Genomic DNA, 23,164 nt, shown 5'->3' with positions numbered 1-23,164 from the left:
TCAAGTGTTGCTAGGGTTAACTGTGTTAGTGTTTAATTGCTGTGTAACAAATTACCACAGACCTAGATGCTTTATTAACTAATACTTTTGTAGTTCAGAGGTCTGGGCACAGTGTACTCCAGGTCTTACAAAGCTGAAATCAAGATGTTGGCTAGTGCTATAATCTCATCTGGAACTCTTCCAAGATAACATGGTTGTGGCAGAATTCAGTTCCTTGTGGTTGTAGTACTGAGTTCCTAATTTCCTTTCATCTGTCATCCAGGGATCACTTTCAACTCCCTGGAGTCTGACTATATTCCTTATCATGTGACTCTCATCTCTTTTACAAGGAATGGTCAATCTCCCTTGTATCATATTCCTATCACACTTCAAATCTATTTCTTCAGGAAGAGCCCTGTCCCTTTTAAGGACTCACTTGATTAAGTTGGGTCCATCCCAGATGGTCTCTCTTTCATAAAGCCAAATGTGCTGTATAACATAACCTTATCATAACAGTGAAATCTACCAAAGCCACAGTTCCTGGTGGGCAAGAATCTTGGGTGACAAGTGCTCAAAATGGGACACTTTTGAAATGAAGGGGGCGCTATTACTTTGTTAATGATTACACTGAGACAATAGGTAGAAACTGGTGATGTCTTGGGAAAAATATGGTCATGTTTATGCTTAATTATTTCCTTTGTTTTTGTTTTTTATTAACTCTAAAGTCCACATGTTTACTTTCTACTCCTTTTTATTTTATTTTCAAATTTATTAGTTTTTGAAATATGCAAAAGAGGTCATGCAACATGGACGTTATGAAGCACAAAAACTTGAAAACCGTGAATCCAATACTCAACTTAAGATTTTAAGTTTATTTAAGTAATCTCCACACCCAACTTGGGGCTTGAGCCCCCAAACCTGAGATCAAGAGTCTTACACTTCTCCAACTGAGCCATCCAGATGTCCCTCAACTTAAGATTTTTAACATACCAATATCATTGTGTCTGCTTTTGGGCTTCTCCCTGGTCCCATTGCCCTGCCCTTCCTGTTTGTTCCACCATTATCTCCAGCTTCTGCTAGAGCTTGGTTGTTACCACATTAGATTTGAATTTCGACTGTCGAAGCGAAGAGGCCCCTGTGTGTGGAGTTACCAGATGGAAAAATCACCAAGGTACAGAATAATTCCCTAGGCTTATTGTGGTAGCTTAAAGTTGGCATAATGCTGACCTCCTAAACCCTTCAAAGTAGAAAAGTCACCATCATTTAGAGTCACCTACAATAGTGCCCCTTTGTAACTTAATGTTTTTAGTGTACTATTCCTGGCCATTTGCCACCAGGAGGTGAACCCCATTGACAGGTACTTTCATCTCAAGGCTCTGTTGTCACTGATCAAGGTCCTCTAATTTTCCTCTCCAGTTCTTTCCCCATCTGATCCTTCCACAGTCATCCATCTTTTACAGTTTCTGCTGCTGTGAAATTGTGTCCACTAAATTCCTAGAAGAGTCCTTCCTTTGGCTGTTTTGAGTTACAAATACGTGACTACTTCCCATATTGCAAACTCATTTGCATTATATTGTGTACAAAATCATTGAAATGTCTGCCCTAGTGACATCAGCCATATCTTTTTTTTTTTTAAATCCGCATATTTCTTTAGTTTGCAGTCTTACTGTGTTAGCAAGTTTGTTTTAAGCCTGACTTTCACTGGCCATCTCTGTCTGCTCTCATCTCTAAAACCCAATAAAATCATAAAGTTCTTTGCATTGATAACACTGTATTTTTCCCCTGTCAAAGATGAGTTTTATGCCTGTACTTCCAAGGAGTCATTTTTAAAGACACAAAACATTAATATCCTGTTTTTCAGGACCTAATTCCTAGGATTTTAGACTTCCACTTTTCACCGCCAATAATAATTGATTGCAGTGTGCAAGCTCGGTTCTACTTCTGCCAAAAGGGGAATTTCTGGCTTTAAAAGGAAGAGTTGAAGTAGTTTTAGCTCAGCTCTGTTAGACTGAACATAAAGCTCTCCAGCTTGTCCCCCTCTGACACTTGTACTGTTCTCATTGTTGCCATTTTGCCTTGTCCTGGCTAACCAAGCATTCTCTTCTACTCAAATCTTTGCCTAGATATGTGCCTTAATGGGACTGGGGCCTTGCCTAGCTCATGTCATGCCCTTTTTTTATACTTGACTATGTGGCCGGGGATCTATAACTTGGTGGTACAGTATCCAGATAATTGGACCCATCTTCTCCCATTCAGGGCACTCTTTGATCCTGACCTCTGTATGGCAACTGCCCTAAAAATATTATATTTTTTCTCTACTTCTCAGGATGTGCAGCTCAATATCTGCCTTTCAGTACCTGACTACTGTCACTGCACACCTGTTATAGAACTCTGGCTCTCTGTAGAGAACTGGAGCAAGTCTGCTTGTGACTCCAGAAATTGGGCAGAATGGGAGGCATATCAAATTATGTGCAATAAAATATTAAGTTTTATATGTCGATAAGGTGAGTCAACAAACATTTATTATGTTTCTATCATGAAGCAGGCATTGTGCTGGACAATAATTTTCAGTGAATTCAATCCATCAGTCCCTTGTCATGTTTGTCTTTCTTCTAATAAAAGTCTCAATCTTGCCTGCACTTCCGTGCAGTTTTCATAGACAGTTTCTTTAATGAAGTTGTAATTTCTTTATCTTCACTGTTTATTCCTAAAGAAAATAAACTCCTTATCTGAAATCTGATTAATCTGATTAATAAACTCATCAAAATCATCATAATATGATTTAGACTATTAATCCTAATCTTATGATTAAGCTAACTTCTTTTTCAGCTCTAAATTCTCATCTCATATTCTCATATTCCAATTATAATAAATTATCAGTATTTGGCAAAAATGTTATTATCACCTTCTATTAATCTTGCATTTTCTTTGAATTCACATGATATTAATGGCTTCCATCAAATACCTCTTGCTAAACAGCTGCTTTCATCCCTTTGAAGTGCAGCTCCCTAAAGTTTCTCTTCATGGTCTTCTTTCCCTTCCAAAAGTCTCTTAGATGTTCCTAACTTTCACTCTTCTCTCTTTTGTTTCATGCTGTAGTTTTGCAAATGATGAGGGAGATAGACCTACAGACATGATTTCTTTCCTTTTTCACCTTCCTTTGCTCCCTTCAGGCCTCGTTCCTATCATCGTACTCCACTTCATCTTTATTCTGTAATTCCTCCCCTCAATGGCCCTGATTATAGATGATAGCTGAGACTCACCAGACCTTTGGCAGAAGCAAGGGAAACACAGTTCAGGTTGTGTTTTTCCTAACTCCCACAGGCCTGTTCCTCCAGATGTTCTCACTGCTCTCTTGCCCCACTGGTCCTGCCTACCTGTGTCTCTGTGCCACACTTCCCATGCTCTGCCTCTGAGCGGCCTGTGGGAGTTACTGCAGCAAGTTCTGTAATGTCTCAGTGTCCTCCTTCTCAGATTCTCAGATGTGCAAACCATCCTGTCTCCCTTGCAGCAGTCACTCCCAGGTAAAAATCATTTGAATGTGCAGATATCTCATGTGCAGATATTACTACTCAAGACCCTTTGCTTACCAAGATGAAGAAATTGGGGCAGAAATAGATTAAAAGACTTTCAAACAGTCACAAGGCAGATAAATATTAGAAATTGAGCCTATAGCTAGGTCTCCTGACTTGTATACTCAAAAAATGTGGAACAAATTGGGTGTTTGGAATATCTGTATCCATATGGTCTAGTTTATTCTCAGCCAAATATACTAATTTGTAAACATGCCAATCTACAATTATTATGTTGGACTTAAATTTGTCATTAGGAAGGTCATTGCAATTTTAAATGAAAAGATTTCAGTTATTTTTTTGAGTACCAGACCAAAAGTTCAAATACAAAGATCTTTGGAATTTGTCTTTATACATTTGCTGGCTTGGATGTAGACTTTGGGGAAACTTGGAAGTTTAGTTTTATAATCCTTGTAAGAGTGTATTGCTTAAAAAAGAGGAGGGCACGTGATGTGATAAACACTGGGTGTTATATGCAACTAATGAGTCATTGAACATCACATCAAAAACTAATGATGTATTATATGTTGGCTAATTGAATTTAAATAAAAAAATAATGCCCATTTACACACACACAAAGAGAGGGTCTGTTGTTTCTTTTCACCTAAGAAAAGTGAATCTATACCATCAACTGCAAATATCATTTCAGTCATTATAAACTAATTAGTACTGTAAAGTAACTTAACTCTTTACAAGCATATCTCTAAACAGCTTTGAAACTATCTCTTAACCTGATTTGTAATCCTAGTAAAAAATATAAAATTCAGAAAATATTCTGCTGGCTTCTGAGTGAAGATCTTAATTTCCATAAACAGTCTTTTTTCAGAATGAACCTTTTGGGCTGTATTTACCCAAAACCAAAACAACAGTGTGAATAACTATAGGTTTAGTCAAACTAAAAATAGATGTTATGGTCCCCAACCAACTAAATGGCTCAAATTCAATTTTTTTCCTTAAGCTATTTCGAAATAATATGATTCATAGTATGTCAAAATGCATACAAAATAAGTTTTAAGTGAAGGTGTATTTATTTTAAACATTTTATACGGTATCAAGTGTAAGACAGCTAACAATGATATATAAGCTACACTCTAAATAAACAACATTTATGAGAACCTTTATGTTCCTGATATTTTCCTAGTGCTCTGCATGATGGACATCATGGTGGTCCCTGAGTAGTTCTAACTCATGAGGCATTTAAGCTTTGTTTGGGAAATAAGATGAAAATAATAGAGAAAGAGTGTATAAATATAAAATATTATTATTTTAATCCAGCTTCTCATATCTTAAAACGTTCTGCAAGCAATCTTAAGATTTTTAAATTAATGCATTCATACTGTGACATATTTATGACTCATATAGTTAAATATTATTTATGAATTTTCCATTTGTTTTATATAGGGACAAATTTCTTACCTTTTAGAAGGGCTTGACTTTTCTCACTAGTGTTCTATTTAGTGACTGAGAAATAGTATTTGAATTTGGAAAAAGCCTTACAAAATGGACCCATATAACTAGAAAGATTAATGAATCTTCAAAGAATGACTTCACTGAAATAAGTAGGTTCTATGACATTTTAAATGAATTTTAATGTAAAATTTACTCCTTACAACTGCAAAACATGTAATATTTTCCTTACCAAAAGTATAAATCCCTAAAGATTAAGGTCCTCTAGTATAGTACAGTTTTTTTTTTCCCCCAGGTATGACTACTCTTGTGTTTTTTTCTTAGTCTATTTGCATGTGAGACATTCTCTATACTCTTTTAGTGTGAAAAACATTTTTTTCTGAAGTTTTTCACAAAGCTTCACACCTTTAGTCTGAAGCTGTATCTACCCTACAATTCATCTAGCTATTTGTTAATTTACAAAAGATCATGGAGAAATATAATTTGTATTTTAATAGCCTTTAGGATAAATACACACATGTAGGATAAATTGCTAAGATATGAGGAGAAAGAAATAATGGAAAAGATGCTGAAGACAAGTAGGATGAAATAGGAAGAGAGATTCAGTAGAGAATTGCACTATTTTTTATATGTATTTTTCAGAATCAAGTGAGAGCATTTTCTGTAAGATATTTTTCTCCAGCTGCTCATGTGTTTCAATTTTTTTTCCAGCATGTAAAGATTTATTTACTTATTTTAGAGAGGGGAGGGGGAAGGACAGAGGGTGAGGAAGAGTGAGTCCCAAGCAGACTCCATGCTAATCACGGAGCCTGGCTTGGGGCTTCATCTCATGACCCTGAGATCACGACCTGAGGTGAAACCAAGAGCTGGTCTCTTAACTGACTGAGCCACCCAGTCGCCCCTCATGTGATTCAAATTTAAGACAATTTTACTTTAATCATACCCAATTAAGTTTATTGCTGTATTTTTCTATCAGTTCTACCTCTAAAAATAATGTTAATAAACACAGTAAGTAGTTCTTCATTTCACATAGGTATGTAGATATGATATTAAAAATCAACAAAGCTACAGTTTTGTGCCATGAGTCTACTATTAATTGTTAACCAATCAAATGAATATGATTGAAAAGCTTATAAGCTATTATAGTTGGAAATCTGAGCTTTTTGAGATTAAAGGGATCACTGAAGGAGTATATAGAGGTCATAGTTTACCAGTTTGAAAAATAGTATTCAATTACTTGATATTTACTTTTGTTTATGGTAACTTAAGGTGGAGAAGGGGGAGTCGTATACCTCCTCTCTTCCTAGCTCTCACTAGCTATTGAAAACTGAATATTACTTCTAAGTCTCTTATGTTATGTGTGTTATGTTATGAGTGTTCAGGATACTGACTTAACATTATACCAGAGTTTTAAGTGATTACTTCCCATGCAGTCAAACTGATCCTCATGGACATTAATTTTGTGAATCACATTCTCCCTAGCCCAACTGGTCTTCCATCCCTTGTTCAGGCTTTATGATTTAGGTCAAATGACATCTTCTAGAAGACTTTTCTAATTCCTAAGGTATAAGAATACTATGCATAACTTTATTATAAAACTTAACATATTTTACTGAGTGTGCCTGCTTATGTCTCTAAGTCTTTCCCATGTAAGATGAAAAGTTCTTGAAGTGGTTATGGGGTGAGAGAATGAAAGAGAAAGCAGATACCATGTAATTAATATCTTAGTCACCTTGTTTTCTTTGGACCTAAAAGAGAGCAGGTGTTCTATAAATATGTTTTAAATAAGTGAGTTTGAAGCTATTTCATGATCACCAACTGATCTTAAGGCCTTTTCATAGTCTGCATTGTGATAACTAGTGTTTTATCTAATGCTGAAATATTTTTACTTTCATCTTTTATCTGTTATTCTACTTTTGTTGGTAACATTGGGGTGATACTCTTCACTGGTCTATAAATGACCTGTCTGGTCTATTCCTTAGAGTAATTTTGGAATGTGGGAGATGGCCCTTCACATAAGTGTTTGTGTTCTTAAATTGGAGTAATATTTGCATACCTTTCCCTCAGACTAGTAAGCTTATAGAATGTGGGAGATGGCCCTTCACATAAGTGTCTATTCACTAAAAGGTCTCTGATAATTTTGCTGCAGTTTGGGGGTTTGAGTTCTTAAATTGGAGTAATATTTGCATACCTTTCCCTCAGACTAGTAAGCTTATAAAAATGGGTTGGAAAGTTGATATGAATAAGAAAAATTACACTCTCTCTTTCTCTCTCTCTTTTTTTTTTTTTTAACTTTCCCACAGCATGGGAATGTGAGGGTGGAGGATAGCGTATTGGGCTTTATTAGGGAAAGTATATGCCAAACAGGCCCTATGTTTTAGCTAAGGTTCCACTTTGAGAGGGTGTATTTAAACTCAATCCCCATGTCTGGAAATGTTGAGCATAATTGCAATCTGACACTGGATGAAGTAAATGTTTTCTCAGAGTAAATGTTTTCTTGCCTAAAGAAAGCCCCTTTTATTTAGGAGGACCCAGGCGCCTGCTGATGAAGAGGTCTAGATCCTCCTGTCTGGGAGTGATAGGCATTCTCCTGTTTTTGTTCTATATTTGTCAGCAGGATCCTATGATTCCCAAGACGGGAATGCAATTGGTCCCTGGAATTTTCACCATCCTAACACTCACTTGGTCATAGGTAAATTGATTACTATAGCTCAGTTGCTCTGCGAACAAAGCGCTCTGTCTGTTTTGATTCTCAGTCCTCACTCTTCATCTGTCATGCATCATATATTGTTTTTTTCTGCACCATTACCCACAGTGACAGGCTAGACAAGACTGTGTCATTGACTGCAGACTTCATTGCAGCCCCTCCAGAATTGAAAACATATTGCTGATTATTGTGTTTAAAGTTTCTAACCTGTATGCAATCTGTTTAGAGTAAGAAGATTTTGATGTTAGCTTTCTGGTTTTGTGAACCATGACAAAACTTAAATCTCTCAGGCTACTTGCAAGGAAAACCAGATCGTGACCATGTAAAGCTAAGAAAAGACAGGAGAAAAAAGAAATATAAAGCAAAAGAGCTGATGGCAGACTATGTTAGAAATCAACTCACAGAATTGCCAAAAAGGATATAATTTAAAAATTAAACTTAGTTATTATCCTATCTCATTTCACAGGATTTGAGTCAGAGTAAAAGTTATCTTTTTTTTTTCTGGTTTAGAGATAAAAGGTAGAAATATGAAATAAAGTGAGTATTTTTTTTGAAGTACCATGCTAGAACTTATTTGTTTAAATGTATTTTCACCTTCAAAGTAGATGCTTTAGCTAATCACAGTCTGCTCCTTTACATTGTTTTTTGGATTCTACTGTATATTTTTTAGGATAGCTCCAGTGATGGCAATTATAAGTCTATTGTAGATTGTATATATTTTTTGAAATGGCTTAGAGTCCTTTGGTTACATATTTCATCAGTAGGGAACGTATATAAGCTGGATAATATACAGTTTTTATTCTAGAATGTCCCATAAAAATATTACAATTGATTTTTGTGTATGTTATTGATAAAAATTGAGTCTAAGATCATGCCGGAAAAAAAGTTTCAATAATTCACTTGTATATATACTTCATTTTTTAAAATATTTTACTCTCAAATGATAATTTAAAGATCCTTGCCATATATTTCAAATCTATTGAAAGATAACCCACTAACCATCACATGACTTCTCCTGTCTTCTCCATTCGTACCTAGATATTCTTTTAGGGAATTTATAGCAGCTGAATGTGAAGAAAGTTTCTAGGTTTTCTTCTAATTCCATGCCTGTTTTATAGAAGATGGTGTCATTTATTTCACAGTAGAGCTACCAGTTTTATCTTGTCATATTCAAAGGGAAATTAATTATTCTTCCATTGGTTGTAACTTTCAAAGTATCATATTATTATCAATGTTATCATCACTTTCTACTTGTCAGTTTTGTGTTTTTCTTCTTTGCAGTTGCAAATGACAGTCTTCATATTTTCTCTGATCAAATTATGTCTGCTTCATATTCAGCAAATCCACGACTACTCCATTACATTGCTTTATACTCATCCTAGTTGACATATATTCATATGCCACTTTACTTTGATAATTAATTTGCTTATTTAGCAGGTTCATGTTTAGCTGCATGGTATGCTGGTTGTGATCAGGAACTGGATCTCAACTACTTCCAGTAACTGTCTTTTATGATTAATAAAGTATGAAGCATAGTGGCACTATGGAAATGAAGATGATTCAACATATAAAACAGTTCTTAGGGACCATGATATTTGTTTATATGTCAAGAAAAGCAATCACAACAGGACACATGCTAGCACAATGATGTTTCACTGGGCCTATCAGTGAACAATCTGACAAACATCTTAGATGCAAGCTCACCTTGAGAGATCCTGTTTTGACCTTACTGACTTTCCCTCAGTCTGTTCTGTTCATCCACATCTGTGATTTGAAGGCGTAGCAGAAGGAAAGATGCTAAGAGGAGTCCTAAACTGACTTCAAAGCCTTCCAGAAATATATCACTGTACATTTCAATGTTCCTTTGTGAAATACACAGTGAACTTGTTGAATATATCCTCATAGATAGTTTGAAATGGATTTTGACAAACACGGCGGACATAGCTTTAAAATGATTGATAGCAAAATGTGTCATACCATTGGCTTTGTGATTATCCTTATGGTTTGTCTGTGTGCCCATTTCAAAATGTTCAAATTGTGAAAGAGAGTGTGACTCTCTGATGTGATAAAATATAGATCGACATAGAGAAAAAAAGATTAGTTTCAAACTGAAAGGATCTTTATAAGAAAAACAACACACTTTGTTGTCTTAATTATAAACACTATAATGATTTAAACTTACTTCCCTAAGTCTACAACTGCCTTTGTATATTTAATAATCCTCGTCTCTCATGATAAAACTGGCTGAACCACCCAGAATCAATTCCAGATTGGTCACTTTCATAAGACAGTAAATTCTCTAAGGATGCCATGTAGTCGTAGGGCATTCTCTTCACATTTCCTGGGTTTCATATTATTAATGTCAGTGCAGCAAGGGTTATAGATTCATTTGAAGTCTGTGATGTGAAAATTTTTAGGTTCTTCTTAGCTTCAGGGTTATCATCTTTCTGCATAACCTGGGGTACAACCTATGTAATTAATTTATAAAGTTACACATAAATTTTGTCTTGAGTTTAATTATTTTCTATTTAAAAGTAATATAATTCAAATAACAATTCAAACAGTTTTTCTTTTCCTTAATTCCTCCTCGACATAAATACATACATTTTCAAAATCCCTGTGGGGAAGAAAAGTGAGACCTGGGATAAATTACTTCCATCCAATTAGGAGGGAAAATGAACATGAAAACCAGGAATTCGGTTTTTTATTGGTACTATTTCTATAATATGGTTACATTTGTGAGATAAAATTCATCAGCTGATGATGTTTAATTGAGTCTTCCTAAAGAGGTACTTGGACTCTGGAGAAATTCTTATGGGCTCTACTGCCCAGTCTCCTCATCTTTCCCCCCTTCTATGTCAGTGTTAAAGTTAGCCCTTGGAGGTAAAAGTTGACCCCTCCTCCCTGCCAAATAAACAAAGCTTGACACTGACAAATGCCTACGATACTTTGTTCTAAACTCTGTCAAGGAACACTAGTTCAGTAAGTTATTAATAGGAGTTTAATAGGGGAAGAATTGCATAGCCAAATATTTTATTCTTTCTTTTTTACACAGCTCCGTAGATTTTATGACACATGATCTATTTAAAAAAAAAAAAAAAACAACCAATAGCTTATTTATTTATTTGGTGGGGAGAATGTTAAAAAGCAACACTGCCACAGAAAATGTACCAATTTAAAAATACTGCCTGTCAACAGGTGGGTTAAACATAGTATGTTTGGGAACCTGCATTATGTATTTACCTCTTGGAAATTCACATTGGACATTTGTAGATTAAAAGTCCTGTGTCTGTTAGCCATTTGTATGTCATCATTGGAAAAGTGTCTGTTCATGTCTTCTGCCCATTTTATGATTTGTTTATTTGTTTCTCGCGTATTGAGTTTGAGAAGTTCTTTGTACATCTTGGATACCAGTCTTTTATCTGTAGCATCGTTTGCAAATATATTCTCCCATTCTGTGGGCTGCCTCTTAGTTTTTTTGACTGTTTCCTTGGCTGTGCAGAAGCTTTTTATCTTGATGAAGTCCCACAAGTTCATTTTATCTTTTGTTTCTCTTGCCTTTGGACTTTACATCAGAAACCAGGGATGTACTGTATGGTGACTAACATAATATAATAAAAAAAACATTAAAAAAAAAAGTCCTATCTATACTATTTGGGAATTACAATTCTAGAAAGTAAAGTACAGATTTTTTCCAAAGGAGATACTTTACAATATGTTCTTTTTACTTCTTTTATAATCCTGTCTTTTACATTTTCACCATATAGTCTTTAGTCACAACAAAATCCACAAGTTTCTTGAACAAGGCATTTTTTTTTTTTTACCTTCTTCATTCCTTTTATATATTGTTTCTTCTGTGTGGAATGAAATTTTATCCACTTTTTTTGTTGAATTTTTATTCTTTCCTTAATATTTTTCCTTAATATTTACTTAATATTCATTTAGAGATCCATACTTGTCACTATATAAATTCATACTGCTTTTCTTTTAATTCTTTCTATGCAGATGATAGCTTAGGTTCTAAACCTTGCAATTACTTCTGTCCTCTGTATACAGGTCTGGTTGACTTTTTCTCTTTAAAATTTTTATAAAAGCAAAAGCAACCATGTTATTTTCTTAAGCAAGAGCAGGATTATTACTTTTAATAAAAATAAAAATTGTGCAATAGCATTATTCTGAGTATCTAATATAGGCATGGTCCATGCCATTGCTCAGTGACAGTGGGTCAAGCATCAGCCACTAGAATAAAGCCAAGAAAAGGAAGTTGATTCCACTTGTGAGTTAGTAAATAGATTTGGTTCCTGACCTCAGTTTTTTTTGTGTGTACGTATGGTGTGTATATGCCCTGAATTGTTGGTTGCCATTCAAAATGAATGTCATTTAGTTTAAGCATGTTTTACAGTTCACTCCAGCACTTCACTCTTAAGGGAAGAAAGAATGGTGTAGTCTGCTATTTGCTATATTAAAGACATCTATGAAAATCTGGGATGGCCTGTCACTATTGATATCACAAGTAGATTAGGAATGAGGAAGACATCAAAGAGATTGTGTGTGTTATTCATTCAAAGAACAAAAGTTGGGACAAACAAAAAAAATATCCATTTTTCATCTTTAACTGAGATTTTTTTTTTTTTTTATTATCTCTAGAACTGGAAATAATGGCCATTTCCCTGGTTGAAGAAGCCTACTTACTAAAGCCTAGTGCAGGATAGATTTGCTAATCTGTATATTTTAAATAGCCAAGGTTAAACTTTTATATGCAGAGGTTACAGTAAGACTTACAAGAGGCCTGGAGAAGTATTACAAAGACTACTTAAATCTCATCCTGTGGGAAACATTTATTACCCTTGTGTTTTGAGGTTTCTTGTTGCTTCCTCATGTACCCATATGTTTCTTTCTACCTGTAATACCATACTTTTATATCCTGGTATGTATTGCTTTTTCTTCTAGATTGTGAATTCTTGCAGAATGGAAGCTAACTATGACTTACTCAATTTTATATCCCTTTCACACAGTAACTGGCACTGAGCAAGTGCTGAGAAAGGTTCAGTGAATGAATGGAACACATATGTGGAATAGGAGAAAATGGATATTATGGGAGGGTGTAATTAAATACTGGTTAAGTATCTATAGCTTTTGCAGTTAGATAGATTCTTTGGTCACTTGCCAGGACTATGACTTTGAACATATATTTAAACCTGTACAGATCTTAACTTTTTCATCTTTAAGCCAAGATGGTTTTTTTTTTAGATTTTTTAAAAATTATTTATTTGAGAGAGAGAGAGAGAGTGCTCGCATGAGTTGGGGGGAAGGGCAGAGGGAGAGGGAGAAGCAGACTCCCCACTGAGCAGGGAGCTCAATACTGGGCTTGATATCAGGACCCTGGGATCATGACCTGAACTGAAGGCAGAAGCTTAACCAACTGAGCCACCCAGGTGTCCCTACATCAGAGTTTTTTATGAAGATACATATATAAATGTCAGGTGTATAAATACTTAAGTTCAGTACCTGGCACATGGGAAAATTTCCATTGTGCTATTGTTATTATATTAGAACTGGTACTTTGGTAAGAGTTAATTGTGTGTAAAAGAGCAGAGAAGACCTTTTTTTTAAGTGTCATTTGGTCATGAGATTTTCCTGTACCCTCTGCTACCTGCATTCCAAATCCCTTAGCCTTTTCTCCCTTCCTGTCTTTGTCTTTAATTTTCATTTCTAGTCTTAGTGGAAGAGGCTCAGTGAAGGCATGGAAATTGGGGTGATGGGCCTAATTTGATGTAATTCAGAGGTGGTCCTTTGTAGTAATCCAGTATAATTCTGTTTACATATTATATGCTTAATGGTACATGATAATACAGAAATGAATGATAATTCATTTCCCTCTAACTTTATTATTGACCAGTAATCTCATTACTGGCTTCACATTTATTCTTTCAAACTCACATTCCCACCTCTTTGTGTATCTTTGTTAGCTTTAATAAAATTAATTTTTAAGAAAAAATTTTTTGAGCACAGCTGCCAAGTTACACAGCACTCGGGGACACAACTCATATTGTACTCTTTGTCATAGAATCTATGAGAATGGCAATCTTTGTGGCACAATTCCATTCACATAGAATACAACTTGAATGGTATCTCCTGGACACTGATACCAAGTATCACTGTGAGCAACAAAAGCATATTGGTCTATCTATTATTAGTTTTCCTAATAGTGCTTCACTCTCTCCACTTGACAATGAAATTTAGGGAAAATAGCTCTCATTTCTAACTTAATAATTAAAATATATTTTCCATAATTAGGGCATAATTCAGTAATTTCATGAGTCAGAATATTTCAATAAGTAATATACTTTAAAGAACAAATAAGGCACTGAATCTATTTTTATCTTTAATAAATTTGTACATTAATAAATGTACAAAGATTGTACATATTGTAGTGACTACCGTAAATTAAAACCATTTTGGATAAACTTTTTTTTTTAAAGATTTTATTTATTTATTTGACAGAGAGAGAGACAGCGAGGGAGGGAACACAAGCAGGGGGAGTGGGAGAGGGGAAGCAGACTTCCCACTAAGCAGGGAGCCCGATGAGGGGCTCGATCCCAGGACCCTGGGATCATGACCTGAGCCGAAGGTAGATGCTTAACAACTGAGCCACCCAGGTGCCCCTAAACTAAGTTTTTTAAGTGCATTTTATTTTAGAAGAGGGTCAAAGAACTTCACTTCAAACCTGTTTTCATATTTTAGGTTTTAAAATAATGCACAATTTTAATTTAAAGATATAAATTACATTATGTTTACTTAGAAGGAGAAAATATTGATTCGATTAAATGTATTAAATTTTGCAGAAAAGATACCTTATAATTTGGAATTTCCAGTTCTAAATAAAGAATATCAAAGACATTTCTTGAAATTCATATTGCAGAATTATTAAGGTTGCTATCACTTCCCCACATACCTATAAAATAGTTGTAGGACCATTCTTTTGTGTACATGAATTACACTCTGGCTAAGGATGAAAGGTTGTAAATGTCACTTATTCTTAAGAAACCCAATAGTAGTTGAGGCCAGCTATTTCCCTAGAAAATGCCAGTATAGCCTCAGTTCTATCACCGTTCCTCCACCAACATCACCATCAATGTATCACTCAGGATAACTAGAGGACTGCAGATTCAGGTGTTTAGCTTCATACTGAAGGATGCTTATGGTAAAACTGACTCTCTTCTTTTCCTACAGGAAGAAAGGAAGGGAGTGATCTGCTCCCCAGGTGGCCTGTGATGAGTCCTTTTAGAAAATCACTGAAATATTAAGAAGGTTCCCAAGAGGGGAGATAAGCATTTTTTTTTTAAAGATTTTATTTATTTATTCGACAGAGATAGAGACAGCCAGCGAGGGAGGGAACACAAGCAGGGGGAGTGGGAGAGGAAGAAGCAGGCTCGTAGCAGAAGAGCCTGATGTGGGGCTCGATCCCAGATCGCCGGGATCATGCCCTGAGCCGAAGGCAGACGCCCAACCGCTGTGCCACCCAGGCGCCCCAGGGAGATAAGCATTTTATTCCCCCGATGCCCAGTGGCACTTTTGCTGAGTTATAGAACCCACAGTGCCAAAATGGTGCTATGTCTTCTGAAAGGGATTTGGAAAGAATGCTTTTGGGAGAGTATTCTGGGTGTCTAGAATTGTGGCACCCCCTGCTGTGGGGAATATGAGAAGGGAGTATAAAATATGTCCCTTGAAATTTTGGGATGTCTTTGAAATGAGGTACTGAAATCAGACCTAGAAACTTCTACAAGTCAAGAGTATCTATAGATCAAGATTGCAGTTGTGCACATTCACAGGCTTGAACATGGCCTGGGGGTGCCTGACAAGAGACCATCTCTCTACATCCCACTTCTCTGTAATCTCAGAGGGTTCAGAGGAGAACTGAATCATTTTCTAGGGCTGCAGGTGAAGGAGCGCAAAGGCTAGTGATGTTACTGTGTATCTGGAGAGCTGGTAGTGCATGATGGGAAACTAAAGAGACCTGGTGGTCAGTAACAGAAGGCATGGAAGAAGAAGACTAGTTTTTGGTGTGTGTGTGTGTGTGTGTGTGTGTGTGTGTGTGTGTGTGTGTGTATTCTTTGGAACTTTCTATATATAAGATCATGTCATTTGTGAATAGAGATAGATTTATTTCTTCTTTTTCAATCTGGATGCTTTTTATCTTTTTTTCTTGCCTGATTGTCCTGGCTATAAGTTCTAGCACAGTGTTAAATAACAATACTAAAAGTGGGCATCCTTGTCTTCTTCCTGGTCATAGGGGAAGAACGTTCAGTTTTTCACCTTTGAGTACGATATTAACAACTGGATTTTCACAAATGCCTTTTATTATGTTGACAAAGTTCCCTTTTATTCTAGTTTTCTGAGTATTTTCTATCATTTTCTGAGTATTTTCTATCAGTTGATTTTTACTGTCAACTGTCAATTGAAATAGTCATTTGTTTTTTTCCCCCTTTCTTCTGTAAATGTGGTATGTTACACTGATTGATTTTCTTATGTTGAGCTACTCTCGTGTTCCTGGGATAAATCTCACTTGGTCATGGTGTATAATACTTTTAATATGGTCTTGGACTCAGTTTGCTACTATTTTGTTAATAATTTTGCATCAATATTTAGAAAGAATATTTGCAGCTTCCTTTTTTTTTTTTTCTGATTTTGTTATCAGGATAGTACTGGGTTCATAGAATGAAGTAGGAAGTGTTCCTTCTTCTACCTTCTGGAACATTATTAATTCTTTTCTCATTTTCTAATTATTAAAAATTATCTTTAATTCTTGTTTTTCATTTTGTATTTATCATATTTTTTCAAATTTTTATTTAAATTCTAATTAATTAACCTATAGTGTAATACTGGTCTCAGGACTAGAATTCAGTGATTCATCACTTATATATGGGTGCTAATTCTTTAAATGTTTGGTAGAATTCATTAGTGGAACCTCTGATCATTGACTCTTTTTTTGGGTGTGGGGTTGATTTCGGTTATTGATTTGATTTCTTGTTATGAGTCTCTAAGTTTGGCATAATATCTCCAATTTCATTTCTGATTTTAGTTATTTGCATCTTTCCTTTTCTCCTTTGTGAGTCTAGCTAAAGGTTTGCCAATTTTTTGGTCTTTTGAATAAACCAACTCTTGGTTTTGTCAATTTTCTTTGCTTTTTTGCTCTATATTTCTTTATTTAATCTAGAATCTTTGTTGTTGTTGTTTTAACATAGTATTTTTAGTAAGTTTTGTCATAACTTGATAATGACTTTCCGTAGAATCTCCTACTTATGATTGACTTGCATAGTATAATTACAGAGAAGGTTGTTTTACAGATATGACTGAAGACTTCATTGTTTGCTAATGAATGATCCTCGATAATCATATCATCCTCAGTGATGTCTGTTAAATTGTTTTTTTAATAATATTTTTTATTATATTATGTTAGTCACCATACAGTACATCCCTGGTTTCTGATGTAAAGTTTGATGATTCATTAGTTGTGTATAACACCCAGTGCACCATGCAATACGTGCCCTCCTTACTACGCATCACCAGCCTATCCCATTTCCCCACCCCCCTTCCCCTTTGAAGCCCTCAGTTTGTTTCTCAGAGTCCATAGTCTCTCATGCTTCATTCCCCCTTCTGATTACCCCCCCTTTCTTTATTCCTTTCTTCTCCTACTGATCTTCCTAGTTCTTATGTTCCATAGATGAGAGAAACCATATGATAATTGTCTTTCGTTGCTTGGCTTATTTCACTTAGCATTATCTCTTCCTCCATCCATGTTGCAGCAAATGTTAAGAAATCATTCTTTTTGATAGCTGAGTAATATTCCATTGTATATATGGACCACATCTTCTTAATCCAGTCATCTGTTGAAGGGCATCTCAGCTCCTTCCACGATTTACCTACTGTGGACAATGCTGCTATGAACATTGGGGTGCATATGGCCCTTCTCCTTACTATGTCTGTATCTTTAGGGTAGATACCCAGTAGTGCAATGGCTGGATCATAGGATAGCTCAATTTTTATAATCTTTATTATTTTCTTCCTTATGCTAGCTTTGAGGGTTGTTGGTTTTTTTTTTTCTTATTTTTTTTTTTTTTAGTTCCTTAAGGTGTATTCTTAAGTTAGTGATTTGAGACCTTTCTTCTTGTTTGATGTGTTTACTACTATAAATTTACTCCAAGTATTGCTTTTGCTGCATTACATAATTTTTTTTCTATTTTTTTCATTTTTTCTCTAAGTATTTTTAAAATTTTCATGAGATTTTTTCTTTGACACATTGGTTGTGTAAGAGTTTATTATTTAAATTTTCAGCTATTTGGGGATTTTCCAGTTTCCCTTCATTGTTGATTTCTTACTTCATTCCATTGTATCTGGAGAAGATATTTTGCAATAATTTCAATAAAGTTTTTTGATTTTTTTGTGGTCTAATATATGATTTGTCATGGAGAATACACCACATGCACTTGAAAAAAATGTTCATTCTACTGTTGTTGGGTTGAATGTTCAATATTCATCTGTTGAGTCTGGTTGGTTTATAGTATTTTTCAAGTCTTCTGTTTACTTATTGATCTTCTATCTAAATGTTTTATCCAGTATTGAAAGTGGGGTTTGGAGTTTCTAGCTATTATTGTAGAACTGTCTGCTTCTCTCTTCATTTCTGTCAGTTTCCTTAATTTATTTTGTGTCTCTGTTGTTGGTGCATATATGTGTATAATTGTTTTATCTGATTTAAATTGTCTCTTTTATCAATACACAATTCCCTTCTTTGTCTCCTGCAATAGGTTTTGGATTAAATTTTAATTTGTCTGATGGTGATGTAGCTACAGCAGTTCTCTTGCTTATTATTTACAGGGAATGTCTTTACTCATCCTTTCACTTTGAATCAATTTGTGTGTTTGGATCTGAAATAGTTCTTTTATAGATAGCATATGGTTGGATCACATTTTCTTATTTATTCTGTCAATCTGCCCTTGGGGGAGTTTAATCCATTTCCATTTAACATAATTACTGATGAGGAAGGACTTCTGTCATTTTGCTGTTTGTTTTTTGTATGTCATACCTTTTTTATTCATTATTGCCCATGGTACTGACTTCTGTGTTTAACTGATTTTTATAGTGTATCTTTTGGATTCCTTTTTCCTCTCCTTTTGCATATTTTTTTAAAAGATATATTCTAAGTGGTAAACCATGAGTATTTCAGTTAGCATCCTAAATTTATAACAATTTAGTTTGAATTGATACCAACTTGGCTTCAATAGTATATACTCTGCTCCTACATAGCTCAACTCTGTCCTTTTACATTATAATTATTACAAATTAAATTTCTACACGTTTTATGCCCATTAACAGATACTTATAATTGTTGTTCTATGCACTTGTCTTTTAAATCACATAGAAAATAAAATGATGAGTTGTAAACAAAAAATACAATAATACTGATTTTTATATTTACCTTAATATGTATCTTTTTTAGAGGATTTATTTATTTATTTATTTTAGAGAGAGAATGGGGGAGCTGGAGAGGCAGAGGGAGAATGAGAGAGAGAATCTCAAGCAGACTCCTTGCTGACCATGGAGCCTGATGTGGGGCTTGATCTCATGACCCTGAGATCATGACCTGGACTGAAATCAAGAATCAGATGTTTAAGTGACTGAGCCACCCAGGCACCCCCTTCATATATATATTTATTGGTTATTTATTTATTTATTTATTTATTTATTTATTTATTTATGGTAATGGTTTCTAGTCTGGCATGCTATCATTTCAGTCTGAGGGATCCTCTTTAGCATTTTTGGGGGGACAGTTTTGTTGACAGACTCCCCCAGCTCTTGTTATCTGGAAATGTCTTCACTTTTTCTTCATTTTGAATGATGGTTTTGCTGGATATATAATCATTGACCTTTTCTTCCTGCACTTTACAGATGTCCCACTCCCTTCTGGCCTTCATGATTTCTGATTAGAAATCTGCTTATAATCTTATTGATAATTCCTTGATGTTTCTTTCTAACTGCTTTCAATACTCTCTATCTTTGGCTTTTGACAATTTAATTATAATGTGTCACAGTGTGGATCTGCTTGTGTTTGTTTTGGAGTTAATTGAACTTCTTGAATGTGTAGATACATGTCTTTTATCAAATTTGGGAAAATTTTAGCCATTATTTCATCCAATGCCCTTTCTGCTTCTTTTTCTTTCTTCTCCTCTGGGAATTTTCATGGATGTAAAGTGCATTTGATGGTATCTCACACATCTCTTAGGCTTCATGTGGTTTTCTTCATTCTTTTTTCTTTCTGATCTCAGATTGGATAATTTCAATTCAAGCTGTTTTTTTTCTTCTGCATGTACAAATCTACAATTGAAACCTTCTAGTGAGTTTTCATTGCAGTTTATTATAGTTTTACCTCCAGAATTTGCTTCGTTCCTTTTAGCAATTTTGATCTCACTATTGATACTCTGTTTGGTAAGTCTAATATCTATGCTTCCTCAAGGAGAATTTTATAAATATTTTTTTTCTGTGTATGAGCCATACTTTCTTGTTTCTTTGCATGTTTCATAATTCTTTGTTAAAAATTTGACATTTTGAAAATTACAATGTGATAACTCTGGAAACCAAATACTTTGCCCTACTCAAGGTTTGTTTTGTTCTATGCTGTGTGCTTTAGCTATTTGTGTGCCTAGTGACTTTCTAAACTTTTTTTTTTTAAATATTTCTTCTTAGTCATGTGGATTTCTGAGAAAGGGAATGAGAGCAAGAAAGTGAAAGGAGACAGAGGCCAAGAGAGATAGGGACAGAGAGAAAAGAAAGAATAAAAGAGAGAGAGAGAGAAGAGAAGAGAAGAGAAGAGAAGAGAAGAGAAGAGAAGAGAAAAGGAAAGGGGGGAGGAGAGGAGAGGAGCCTGAATTTCTTCCTGTTTTTGCTGATTGTGTGTGTGTGTGTATGTGTGCACATGCGTGTGAGTGTGTGAGTGTTTGAGACATTCCTTTAATCCATTGCCAGGTGGTTTACACTCTAACTTAGTCTTCACTTCTTACTTGCACTGAACCTAAAGATCAGTCAGAGCTAAAAGCTTAGGGTCTTCTTAAGTCATTTCTGTCTTAGTTCACTGGGCTACCATAACAAAAATACCATAGACTGGGTGACTTAAATAAGAAACATTTATTTCTCATAGTTCTGTAGGCTGGGAAGTCCAAGACCAAAGCACTAGCAGATTCAGTGAATAGTGAGTGCCCACTTGCTAATTCATAAAGGCTGTGTTTTTACTGTGTTCTCACATGGCAGAAAGACTAGCAAGCTCTATGGGTTCTCTTTTATTAATGCCCATTTCTAAAGCCTACATTCTCATGACTTAATCACTTCCCTGTGCTCCCATTTCTTAATTCCATGACATTGGGAGTTAGGATTTCAATGGAAGAATTTTGGGAAGACACAATATATAGTCCATAACAGTATGCATTCTGCTTTAGGCATGTATGTGACTTTCTAAATTCCCCTATTATACATGGGTGATTTTGAATGCCCTAATTTCCAAAAAAATCACTCTCTACAGATTTTCTTTCCAAGACATACTGCTCTGTTATTCCCTTCAACTGTAATTATTTTTACTGTGGGTTGTTCATATGTCTTATAGTGTTTTTGAGGAATGCTTGTTACTTTGCCAAACTGAATGATTTTGAGTTAGGTAAAACAAAGTACCTTAGGTCAGTCCTTTATTATTTCTTAATTAGGTTATAAAAGACAAACACAATTCTTTGAGGGTAAGGTCTTCTCTGCTCTCTCTAGAACTAGGAACCAGGAATAGGAATGTTGTCTGCCATCTTCAAGACTGCTGCCAGGTCAACAAAAGAAATGGTGTAAGGTCAAATAAAAATGCCACAAAGATTACCTGGTGCTTTGTTTTTTGTTTTTATTTTACAATAACCTTTAGTATGCAATGATTCTGTGATTTAAATAATATTTTCACATACACCATTTTTGTTAAAATATACTTAAGAGACTTATAATATTTTAGTATTTCTTTAATTTCTTATACAAATTCCACAATCTTGTCATACAACCCATCTATAATATGATTAAATACTTGTTGAAATAATTTTTTTCTTACTATCTTTAGCTTTAATGACTTGATTCAATGTCTAAAAAATTTGATTATTCTTTTATCATTTTGAGGCATACTTTGCTTTTTGCTTCAGTCTATTTTTTAACATTGCTCTCAAAATATTGTCTTATTAAAATGATGGTATAAGGCATGTAATATAAAATTTACCATTTTCATTATTTTTAAGTGTGCATTTCAGTGTGCATTTTTAATGTTCATTTCCATGTTAATGTGTAACTGTCACCACCATCCATCCTCAGGACTTTTTTCATCTTGCAGAATTAAACCTCTATACCCATTAACAGTAACTCTCCATTTTCCCCTTCCTCCAGCCTCTAGCAACCATCATTCTACTTTCTGTCTCTATGAAGTTATCTCTCTGAATTTATAACTGGCTTATTTCTCTTAGTGTAGTGTCTTTAAGGTTTATTCAGATTGTATCATGTGTCAGATGTCTTTCCTTTTTAAGGCTCAATAATATTCTTTTGTAGATGTGCATCACATTTTGCTTATTCATTTTTCTATAGACGGACACCTGAGTTGCTCTTAGTTGCTTTTTTTGCCATTGTGAATAATGCTGCTATGTATATGGGTATATATTGCTACCATTTTTACCTTGCTTTTTTTTTCGTGATTTAAGATTTTCTTGGTTACTATAAACATTTGACTATTGTCCAGAATTCTAACAAAGTTGGTCCTCATAGTTTTGTTTGAGGTTTTGATGTTTTTTCTAGAGAGACAGCCCTTACAGCTACCTAATCCATCATTTTCACTGATGTCACCTGTCATTCTCATTTGCTCAAAATTATGCAGTGGAGTTTTCCAGAGGCTATATGACATATGATAATTTTGTCACTCTAACATCACTTTGAGGGAAGTCATTCAGAATTAAAGAAAAGTAATAGAGTATTTGAAATATAGACATGATGAACTCTTTAAAAAATCCTTTGTTGTAGCATTTGCAAGTATTGATGTAAAGCCCATTTACACATCTTACAGGTTAAGATATTGTAGTATATTGGTTGGGAAAGCATACGTGAGTGCCGAGCAAATAACATCACCTTGAACATTTGACTTTGCTAAATGTCTTTGGAATAAATGACAAAAGTAAAGGAAATTATGACACTGCTACAGTCTAACAATACGATAACTCACTAAATTAATGATTTAGCTGCAAACATAAAAACTGAATTAATATCTGTAGGTTTATACTTTTTTAAAAAAGATTTATTTATTTATTTTAGAGAGAGAGTATGAGGGGGGAGGGGCAGAGAAAGAGGGAGGGAGAGAATCTCAAGCAGACTCCTTGCTGAGCTCGGAGCCTGACTCATGACTTGCTCTCAAGATTCTGAGATCTTGACCTGGGCTGAAATCAGGAGT

The sequence above is a fragment of the Ursus americanus genome, chromosome 13 (assembly GCF_024610735.1).
Source record: "Ursus americanus isolate L20-20 chromosome 13, mUrsAme1.1.p, whole genome shotgun sequence".
Taxonomy (NCBI): domain Eukaryota; kingdom Metazoa; phylum Chordata; class Mammalia; order Carnivora; family Ursidae; genus Ursus; species Ursus americanus.
Note: the sequence above shows the minus strand (reverse complement) of the source record.